Here is an 11913-nt window from a genome sequence, read left to right on the forward strand (position 1 = left end):
TGAAAATTGTGTTGATCCCTATCTCCTTTTATATTATATTAGTTTGGGCACTAAACTTTCTATTTGTCCAGGTACAGGAAGAAAGTGTACACTTAGCCTTTTGAAATTGAAATTCATGTATAAGTTTCAAGCCTACAACTTTGCATTTACCATAGAAATTATATTCCCATGGACAATTTGAAAGCATTTTACAAAAATTAATTACTTATGAATGCACTGCATTTAAAAATCTATTGCTTTCTCTAGCTATTAAAGTTAAAGATATTTTCATTTATCTTCACAGCTCTTTTGTTTAAAAGAATTAGTGTAGTATAAGTTTTGAGTCAGAAAACTTGCTGAAGAAAATCGCTATTTACTCCACAATAGCTATGCAAGTTTCCTAATTTTTATCACATAGGCATAAACCATATCTTTGTTTAATCCAAGTACTGAAGTAAAACCTCATTCACTAAGATAACAACAAAAGAATATTTAACAAGGTAACAAATCCATATTTATTTCATTTCTCTTTTGGGTTTGTAAAACTTCTTTTCCTTTTTCATGCCTCCGTGGTGAAACATATTTTTTCTTTTTTCATTAGCATGTTTCAATGGTACATGATGACATTAACACGACAATCCAGAAATGCTGGTGTGCCTGCTGTTAGCCCACACGTTTCCAAACGCCATGGAAAGTTCAGTTGGGCATCGAAGTGTGCCAAGCCACGGCTGTGCAATTTAAGCATGCTATCATCTCTGTGAGGAGATGGACATAAACATTATACAAAAGCACAATGCAGAGCTCACGTAACCACATGAGATAAGATTTGAGAGATATATCTTCAGAAGAGCATGACATTTTGAGGACCATTACATTCGCTCTGTGCCCCTACTCTCTGGGAATAAACAATGGCAATAATTAACGTTTCCTATTCATCCTAGATCTCACAAGGTCCAGGGATAAAATTCTCTATTATTTTCTGAGTATTGGTATATTATGGATGCAAGAGGAAATTACAAAAAAACAATAGTGCCTGTAAAAAGTATTTGTCATAATCACAATTTTATTAATATTAAATTGACTTTAAAATGTTAAAGCCAAGATTGTTTTTCTGTTTGTCTGGGTGGTTGTTCTCTTTTGCCACTTTTCGAGTCTCTTCTGGATTTAAAAAACAGATGCCTGAAAAATAAAAATGCACTCACTAATAACGCCTTGAAGTCTGCAAAATCTTGAAACCATTTCTTTCCAGTTTTATTAAGAATTTAATTTCTTTTCCTATAGAATGACAAAAGAACATATGCCCATGTTAAAAAAAGAGATTTTTTTTTTTTTGCCAGCAATTTTTCTAATAAAGCAATTTCAACAGATCAGATCCCTGAGAGGTGACTAAAACTACCTGGGGAGAATTACTGAAGTGGAAGCGTTCCTGGACTTCTGCTTTGCTCCTAGGGATTAAACTTTAACTTGAAAGCTGAGTTAAGTCAAAGGTACAGATCTGGAATTTGCTAAATTACTTCCTCTGACTTCCTTATTCCCAGTCATAATAATTTGATTGTAATTGAGCTTCATAATTGAACAACATACAAATATATATTCTGAACAGCTTTTCAATGATCAAAATATTCTTACACCTAAAAACCAGAAGGCTTATGGCTAATTATACACAGTACTCATTCTAACTTACTTGATTTAAAAAAAAAAAGAGGAAAAGAAATAAATAAAAGAAACACAGCTAGGTTCTAATGGTAAATATATTTCAAACTTGGGGGAAGTGGGGGGCAGGAGCAGGGGGAAGGAGAAAAGAGCGCAATTATGATTAATAATACTCATTACTCAGGCCGTCCTCTGAACAGCACATGCTGCAGAAAGTCTGATTATTCACCTTCTATAAGAAATGAGAGAAAAATAAAGGAGTGAAATATGGAAAAGATGAATAGCTTGGTACATGACTAAAGTTGGCTAAAACTTTATTATTTAGGTAATTTTAGGTGCTTTCCTTTGGGCTTACAGTACACCTAGGAGCAGACATACAGTAACTGAATTGTTTCAACTTATCCAAATAACATTGAAATAGACTTAATTGTTGCACTAGAGGAAAAACCATGTGTCTCCAGAGACTATTAGTGTCATTTAAAGGGCTAAATGTATCATAAAACCTGTCTTTAACAGAATAAAATTGTACAGGCCAACACAATTTTAGCTAATGTTTTCCACATTTCTTGAAATGAAAAAAAAAAAAAAGAAGAAGAAAGAAAGAAAACATTGGCTATAAAGCCTATGAGTTCACTGAATTATTAGGGCTATTTTAATTCTGTAGATCATCAAGTACACTTTTAAACACTAAAACTACTTTGTACCCATATACTTGTAAGATGGACAAAGAAAAAATAAACCAGAGGAGGAGATTCCGAGTCTAGAAGATAAATCTAACCTATTATGTTTCTTTCACAGTGTAGATTTTAAACAAAAATGAAACCTAACTTACACAAGGGGTAGGACTGTACCGTTAGAATGAAAGTGAACTTTGTAGCCGGTTTCATTGGCGCTTTATTTTCATTTTATTTTTTTGTTCTCGGGAAATGCCTCCCTGTGGTATTTTTCTTATTGTTACATATGTTGTACCTGCTGAATGTGTGCTCAGCTTCCTTTTGAGTAGAGTAAATAATGGTAGAGCTCTTCTAAAACAGAAAAAGGTAGAGAGAAAGGTTTAAGCGTTGCTTTTATTCCATCAAAGAGACAAAGGGATATTTCTTCCCTCTACAGAAGTTCAGAGTATAATGGGGGAAAATCAAGAACAGAGACAAATAGTGAATCAAACCTCAATTGAAAGAACAAATCTTTCTATTTATCTGTCTCATCTTTTCACTGGAGTTGTATATCAACTATCAAGAAAGCTATTTCAAATAACTTCTGCTCATAATTGTTATTTTATAAGTTTAGTTGCTATGGCAATGCATGATGTAATCTTGTATCACCATCACAATGGGTTCGCTTTTCATACCTAACCAGCATATTATTTTCCCCCTTTTTCTCCGTTAGTACTCTCTGATGGTGGAAGAAAAACGAAACAAAACAAAGCTATAGATATATCGTTTCATTCTTCTGGAAAGCCTCCGAACCGGGAAATAATTACCCATATGTAGGGACACTAGGGTTTTTCCTGTAACTGGAAAGTTTTCGATTTTCCTGCAACTGCTATTATTAAGCTACCCTCATTAAACTACGCATGAATGGAAACAATTGCAATTTCTTCGTTGTCTGCGGTTGAGATGAACGTGCAGCAGGAGCGTTTTCGGGGGATCCGGCCTGCGCGGTGAAGTCCTGCGGGGGGTGGGTGCCCGCGGGGGCGGACACCGGCTGCGCGGGGGCACGGCTCTGCCATCTGTGGAAGAGGAGCGTGGCCACATTAAAAATCAGAAAGGCCTTGGCAGTGCTCCTGGTTGGGTTAGAAATATCATGAAATAGTGTCATGCCGGCGGTGCAGGGAGGCACGCGGAGCCCTGCGAAGGCTGGGCATGATTTCATGAGCTGCACGAAGCTTCCTCCCCACGGGACACGGGCAGCCTTCGTAAGCGATTCTGCCAAATCACTCCCAGAAAACAGCCGCTTCCAGGAGTGACCTCAGCGCCAGCACTCAAAGCCCAAGGCTCTCCCAGGCAGCCGCTGCCAGGGTCCCCACTGTGCTGGGCGTTTGGAACTGTCTCCACCGCGCGCAGCCAGGCCTGGTGGTCAGTGACAGAGCGGCCGGTCGGGGCTGGCAGAATTGGTCTTGATTCTTCCTGAAGGCTATTCCACATCCGCATAAGCCCTCCTGGAGCTGACAACTCTGCTTCCAAACTCTTCTTGCGTCCCAGTTTCATAGGGCTCTTGGGGGCCCATCACCTCGCCCCTGGCTCACCTTCTCTTTACAGCTACTGTTCTCTTGTTTTCCTTTTCTCATTCTTTTAAAGTCCTAAGTTTTATCCCCAGCTCACCCCGGAAGCCACTTCTCCATCAGGCAATTATGATCCTTTGCCAGAATTCTTATTTTTATCCTCTATCACTGCCGTCGGTTAACACTGTTCCTTATTTCGTATCAGTCACTTTTTAGCCTGAGAAGGTAAGAAGGCTCTCTTCCTTCCCAGACCTGGAGGGCCAAGACCATGATTTTCTCCTCCTTGTGGCCCCCAGAGGGCCCAGCACTGTTGCTAGACAACCTTGCATTTATGAGAAAATAAATTGAACTCAAGCCCCACTCTTTTATTCTGTATATTTAAAATAATTAACCCACTAAAATTTATAAGATAATAATTAATATTACATTCCTTTAAGCATATCCACTCGCATATCTTATACACCAACCATCATTCATTGACTTAGTTCCCAATTATCTGGGGAAGAGATGTTTTTCAAATTCCATAGTTTAAATCTGTAATGGCCTGTAATTAACTCACTCACTTTGCCAGTTTAAGAAAAGCCCCAAATTCCACTATCCCCTACACTCATATATTTTCTTTTGATATATGTTATAAAGAGGATTTCCGAAAGCTTCTGAAAAACACACAATAAATTTGGCGCTTTTCCTTTCTTGTGGTTTTGTGCTATATTAAAAAATATGATACTTCTGTTTCATTTTTATATTCCTAGCATGCCATGCAAGCACTGAGTAAATATTTATTGCATACAAGAGGAAAGGAAGGAAAGGAGAAGAGAAGAAAGGAGGGAGAGAAGCAGAAGGAGGGAGGAAAGCTGGGAGGGAGGAGAAGAAATGTGTTTCCCTTTCGGTTTTCTTTAGGCGCCGAGAAAGTGCGCGAGTCCTCTTGGTTTTAGGCCAATTGGATGGTTTTACACTCCCTGTTTCAGGGTAAATCTATGATTTGTGACTTAGTCACAAGATAAGTTACTAAGAAAAAACTCACAGCACTCATATTTTCAGATGAAACCATTATAATTACGGCCACGCACTACTGTGGACAGATATAATAACTTTCCTTCTTAGCTCGTTGATTTCAGGCACTTGAGCACTGGTTATGCACATGACTGCATTTGCAATTCAGGGATGTGCAGCTTGCTTTCCTTTATCATTCTCATTGCAATCTTTTCCTCATGAATGGTATGTGGTGACACCTTATTTCTAATTGGTGTAAATTAAAAAGCAATTTGATGCCTACTAATTTTAGCTTAGGTCCTTTTGATCAGGCCTGAGATGGTTGCAGAATCGTTAGAGCGTGTGCGTGCCACATCTTCTTCCAATACCAGGTGGACCTCCGCAGACCAGGTCAGGGGGTCCCTGTGGGGGGTGGGGGGCTGGGGAGGGGCAGCAGTCTTGATGACGGCCAGATGATGCAGGGAAACCCAGGTACTTTTAGGCCATTCCAGATGATACTAACAGGTGTGGGTACTCCAGTTTTGAGATGAATCAAGGCTTGGCTGCAATGTTGAAGCTATGCAACTCCAGAACTTTTTGTTCAATGAATTAGCATAATACTGCTCACTTTTGTGAAATACTTTACAGTTTACAAATGGGTTTTTTTGTGAGCTTGTGCCTCAAAACTAAATTTTGAGCTGTTTATTATTGTATCCGATTTACAGATGACGAAAGGAAAGGAGAGAGATTTGGTAACTTATGCAAAGTCTTTTGGTCAAAGAGCTAGAACTACAAATCAGCTCATCAGATTTCAAGGCTGTGTTTTTCAATATGTCTCATAATTCAACAGAAACTCATCCCTTTTTTTTTTTTAATGACTTAGGTGATGCATTTGCAAATGACCCAGTCTTCTCCTTAACATCTGTGACTCCACAATAATTCTGTCTTTAACTTTGGAGTCATGTTCTAAAAGCATATATTATTTGACAATATTTTCATTGATTCAGACAACCATTGAGACTGTTCTTCCTTATCTTTCTGAGCTCATTAAGAACATATGGATGGTTTGGGCAGTGGATGGGTCTTAAAGCACGTGCACATCAGCTGCCCATCCACTTCAGTCACAAGGTTTCTTGTTGGAGGATTTTATTTACTGCATCACTTATCTCTCCAAATCCGGCAGGACTACAACATTTTTCCTTTATTTCCATTCCACCAGTTGTATCCAATCCTGTAATTTAGTGAGTTGATATTGTAAGCAGTTCTTTCACTAAAATGGATTTTTTTAGAAGAATTTCCCCCAACAAACTGTCATGTTGGTACAGATGAGTCACCCAAAACAGTTTCCTTATTCCAAGGAAATTTTGAAAGCTTGTTAAGGCAAATGCTCTCTCTCATGACAAAATGTGTATTGAAACAACTTGTGTTAAGCTTGTTTTTGGCTAGATATATTTGAATAGATGCATTAGTATTATGCTAACTAAAGAATAATGAGACAAGAAACATGTTGGGACGTTCCTCATGCGAAAGTTAACAATGGTCAAAAAGATTCTGCTGGGTTTTGGATTTTCCAACTACACTGGGATCTTCATTTTCAACGTTAAAAATATTTAGGACATTCTCTCTCAGCCACACTAATACATCTTCCAACTTTTAAAAAATTAAACATACTTTCTTAAACAGAGCACTTTGAGAAAAAATTAGAACATATAGAAAAAATAAAAATACAAGTAAAAGCTTCCATAATATGAATCTATTAAAATAGTCCCATTTTCCTTCTAGCTGTTTCTACATTTAATTTTTGACTTGAGATTTACTTCTCTAGGGAATTTGCATGCTGTTTAACATTATAAGTATATGCCATTGTACCAATGGTCAAAGTGTGTTTAATTCCTATTCGTGGACATTTAGATGATTTTTGTATGCTTGTTATGATAAATATAACTGAAAAAAACATACACATCAAAATTTTCATTTTATGCATTGATTATATTTCTAAAAATGGAGTCACTAGATCAATGGGCATGAACATTTTTAAGGCTTTTGAATTTTTGATAACTTGAGCGGTTTTACCAATTCATACTCACACCCACCATCTCACCACACCCACACTAAGTATTATAATTTCAAGTTAATATTCATCATTCTTTTCTAGTTCTAAAAATAATGCATCTTTATCACAATACCAAGGAATATAAGGGAAACAGAGAAATTGCTGCTATTACTCAGCCCAAGTATAATTACTGTTAACAGTTTCACTGCATCACTTCCCCATCTTCTTCTCTTGATTTACCTTACTTACAAATGTTTATTCTGTTTACATTCACTTACTGCTGTATGTGAACATTTCCCCACGTCATTAAATAGTGCATATTCACATCATTTTCCAATGAATGCAATTGCATTTGAACATGCAATTAATTATTTTTTTACTTTGAAGATGTAGGGTGCTTCTGATTTTTCATAATTTTAAAAGGGTGCCGCTGTGAATATTCTTGAAAACTCATGTTTGATGTGTCTCTTTTTATTACTTGATGAACATTTCCAGTATTGAAATGTTGGATCAAGGAGTATGAGTTTTAAATTTATTTTTATCTATGACAAAATTACTTAATGTGGATGGTGAGAAAGAGTATATCATTCGTTTTGCTTACCAATTTATAAATTTTGCTTTTTAGTAAGATTACAATTTTTGGTATAGTTAATAAATGTTTATATGTCCTCTACACAGTAACATTTCCTGTTATTAAATATTTATCTTACAGAATCTATGTCTTAAATTTGTCCTTAGAACTCTTTATATACTCTTGTGTATCACTCTGTTGGAAATATTTTTCCCACATGTTGTTTGCCTGAGGAAGCAAAATTAAAATTTTATTTATGTTATTTGTAGACACAAAGATGTTTTTGTGTAATCAAATTTAGTAACATTTTTCTTTGTGGGTTTTTTCATGGTTATTAGCTATAGAATGTTATTTCCTAATCAGAGATCATGTAAAATTTTATATATATGTATTCTTCTCTTTTTATGCTTTGGTTTTCTTTTTCACTTAATAATTTCATTTATTCAGAATTTATTTTGGTTTATATTGTGAAGAAAAGATATTCATATATTTTTTCCTTGACTAGTTAATCATTGGTTAAATAATCCTTCCTTCCTCCAGTGTTTTACATCGTTATTTTTGTCAAATATAAATTCTCATACATACTAGAGTCTGTTTATGGCTATCTCTTCTGTTTCACTGATTTGGTTTTTTTTCCAATTTTATTTAATTCAACAATATTTAAGGAATGATGCCTTTTGCTAGACACTAAGACTGTAAAAGGCTCATAGCACCATCTAAAATTTACATTTTTAACCACATTCAGATATAAAATTTTAGGTGACATATATGTTACTAGAACAAAAATTAAAAACAACACAGAAAAACACCACAAGACTGCAAAAAACAGTGAACTCTAATATAAACAATGGGTTATATTTAATAGTACAATTATAATTATATTCTCTGATAAATTGTATCTCTCATCAAAGGTATCACACTATTAAAAAATGTTAAAAATGGAGATGGGTGCATGGGGACTCTGTATTTGGGGCATGATTTTTCTTTGTCTGTGGCTTCTCTAATAAAAAAAAGACCCCCTCACAATTCATAGACTGGTACACTGCAATGAGTAAAAAGAAATGCAAACTACAGACTTTAAGTAATAATAACATTTTAATATTTACCAATTGTGACAAATGTGTCATGTCACATGTTTTAGTTTGTTACAGCAGCTGGAATGCAATACCCCTGAAATGGAATGGCTTTTCAGAAAGGAATTTATTAAGTTGCAAGTTTACAATTCTAAGGTCATGAAAATATCCAAATTAAGGCCCCAACAAGAGGTTACCTTCATTCAAGAAAAGGTGATGCTGTCTGGAACACCTCTGTCAGCTGGGAAGGCACATGTCTGGCATCTGCTGGGGTCTTTGGCTTTTGGACGTCTCTCTCAGCTGGGAAGTTCATAAGGCTTCCCCAGGGGCATTTGCCTTCTACATCTCCAAAGGTCTCTGGCTGTGTGGGCTCTGTTAGCTCTGAAGATTTTTCCAAAATGGTTCCCTCTTAAAGGATTCCTGTAAGCAATCCTACCTTGAATGAGTGGAGACACATCTCCATGGAAGCCACCTAATTAACAGGTCCCACCCACAATTGGGTGGGTCACACATCTAAATGGAAACAACTTAATCAAAAGGAATCCACCCAGCAATACCAAATCCGGTTTAAAGAATATGGCCTTTTCGTGGTACTCAACAGTTTCAAACTAGCATACCGCACTAATATAAGATGCTGGTAATAGGGGAAACTCTGTGCTGGGAGGGTAGAGAGCACGTGGGAACTCTTTGTGTTCAATTTTCTGTAAACTTTTCTAAAAAATAAAGTCCATTAATTTTTTTAAGGGCTCACCGTTTTCTTGGGAAACAAACCCAGATAAATGCACACAGATGAGTGCCAGTGGTTGAGAGACGTGCATATTGAGCACTCATTCCTGCAGCGAGTGAGGAGCTCAGGTTTGCAAAGGAGCTTTTTGGAAAGAGGAGCCTGGAAGGGTTAGTAGGAGCTGATCATGCAGATGGAGATTGGAAAGGGAAAGGACTCTAGACTTCGTATAGGCAAGACACAGGGAAATTCCGAGAAGCCCTTAAGATTCCACTGCCCTATGTGTAGGCTTGCCATGCCCAGCAGTGTGTACCTGGTCCTATCCAGACTGTCAAAGAAGGCATAAAACCTCAGCTTAGCTTTCAGAAGTTCAGAGAACAGACTGGCTGCTAAGACCTAATTTACGGTTTTGAAAAATTGTCATTTTCCCTTCCTGGCCATCCCCCAAACATTTTCTATTCTACCTATTGCAAGTGAGATGTTTCCTCTTTTATTTACATGGGCAGGCACTAGGAACCGAACCCGGGTCTCCAGCATGGGAGGGGAGAACTTGGCCTGCCGAGCCACCATGGCCCGCCCTTTTTTTTTTTTAATTAAAGAATTTGTAGGTTTACAGAAAAATCATGTAGAAAGTTACAGATTTCCCATATATAGTTGCAATAGTTTTCCCTGTTATTATATATTATATATATAAAATATATAACATAATATTGTATATATAATATATAACATAATATTATATAATAGTTTTCCCTGTTATTAACACTTTGCATTGATGTGGTACCTTTGTTTCAATTGCAGTATTATTGTATTGATATTTTAATTATATACTATTAACGATAGTAGTTACATAGTAGTTTACATTAAAGTTCACTGTTCATGTTGCAAAGTTCTATGATTATTTTAAATTTTTATTATGGTAACATCTATACAACCTAAAATTTCCGCTTTTACCACATTCAAATATACCGTGCAGTGGTGTAAATTATGTGACAATGCTGTGCCACCAACATCACCATCCATTACTAAGTTTTCCCTCTTCCCCCAAACGGAAACCCTGTTTTGACTCAGTGTTAACTCCCTTTAAGCCAGTCCCTCAGAGGAAGCTAACATCACAGCCCTTTCATCCATTTCTCTGATACTTGTCACTTTCAGGAATTTCCCCATTTGCCAAAACACCTTGAGGAGTGCCTACCACGTGGCAGATTTGAAAAGTCCCAAATTGCCACACTTCTCTGGCTGTGCACTTCCAACACCGGATCCCTGAGGCCTGAGCCCCGTTCTTTGTCGGATCCCTGAGGCCTGAGCCCCATTCTTCGTCAGATCCCTGAGGCCTGAGCCCCGTTCTCTGTTGTGTCTAAGGACAGCCCGGCGCCCAGCAAACCACGTCTGCCTGGGGGGCCTCCTGCCGCCGGCATTGCACCTTCCTCGGACCCCTTGCTGTCCAGACGACCACTGCCCATGGGTAGGGCTGCAGTTTCTACCCTGAGGGTGGCAGCATCCTGGGCCCCGAGGGGAGCCCCACCGCCCCTGCGACACAGAGACCTGGCAGGGCCGCCTGCCCTGCGCTGACCCCCATGCTCACCACCAGCTCCCTCCACTCACAGTTTTTAGGACGTTCTTATTTGATATTTATGCAACCCAAATTGAAAACTGGCCTTTAAATTTTGTTTCGTTTTTGGCCAGGGGGAAACTGAGGTGCTTTACCTCCAGAGCCTAAACCGAGTGCCGTGAAAGCTGAGGCCACCTAAGGCCAGCCCGCGTCAGCTCCCGGTGCTGTGAGCTCCTTTGTATAGAGTGAACGATCTAAGTTTGAGTTACAGGCTGGATCCCGTTGTCTACTGAAGTAAGCTTTATATTTTTGCAGTTGACCTGGGATCTGTAACTGACCATATTTCTGAGGCGTCAACTGCAGAGGAGGAGGTGATGGTAGCGCAGTCTTGTGAAGGCAACTGACCATGCGGAATGCCATACTGGAATGTCGTTAGAAGGGGAAATTTTAGATTGTATGTATGTTACTAGAATAAAAATGAAAACGAGCATAGGATGGTGCAACACAAACAGTGCACCCTGTCATGGGCTATGGAGTGTGGTTAATAGAACCTGTGTAGAAATATTCTTCCATGAATTGTCAAAAATGTACCCCATTAATGCAAGGTGCTAATAATCGATTGGTATGTGGGAACTCGTATATGATTTTTCTGTAAACAAAAAATTTTTCTAATAAAAAAATAGATAAAATTAAAACAACTGTATGGCAAAACAGCCGAGGCTTTATAGTGAGGTTAGTTTTGCTTGGCTTGCTGCTGACTTGGTTTTCAGGCATGGCGCATCTCTCTTCCCGAGTCCTGTCCATCACCTTCGCACATTGAATAAAGCCCCACACATGGATGCATTTTGGTCACATGCCTGTCATTTTTTCCCCAGCCATCCAGGTCAGCTGGACACCCACTCCCTGTCCAACCAGACCAGTTGCTTTACCAATAATCCAATTCACTAAAAGGATTATGCCAATAGGAGCAAAATAGAAATTAAAAACTTTGTTATATGAGTTTTGGCTCTTCCTGTGGGCTTTGAAAAGCATGATGGAACCTAAACTTGGAAGTGCTGTTTCCCCTTTAGGAGTCAGCTATGTTTCGATCTCAATAATACGAAAAGTTGCCGTGG

The 11913-nt window shown here is 38.1% G+C and overlaps 1 long non-coding RNA gene across 6 annotated transcripts; it reads right to left on the minus strand.

Annotated features, from left to right (window-relative positions):
- Positions 1–513: 513 nt before the first annotated feature.
- On the minus strand, positions 514–4150 carry LOC143662500 (uncharacterized). Of its 6 annotated transcripts, none has more exons than XR_013165358.1 (5): positions 2798–4150; positions 2484–2657; positions 1813–1864; positions 1182–1254; positions 514–734 (listed from the first exon to the last, which is right to left on the minus strand). It is a non-coding gene; the product is annotated as an uncharacterized LOC143662500 (long non-coding RNA). The 6 variants fall into 6 exon arrangements; XR_013165356.1 differs by having other exon boundaries at positions 2465–2657; XR_013165355.1 differs by lacking the exons at positions 514–734; positions 1182–1254 and adding an exon at positions 1034–1158.
- Positions 4151–11913: the final 7763 nt, after the last annotated feature.

This window comes from Tamandua tetradactyla, chromosome 18 (genome assembly GCF_023851605.1).
Source record: "Tamandua tetradactyla isolate mTamTet1 chromosome 18, mTamTet1.pri, whole genome shotgun sequence".
NCBI lineage: Eukaryota > Metazoa > Chordata > Mammalia > Pilosa > Myrmecophagidae > Tamandua > Tamandua tetradactyla.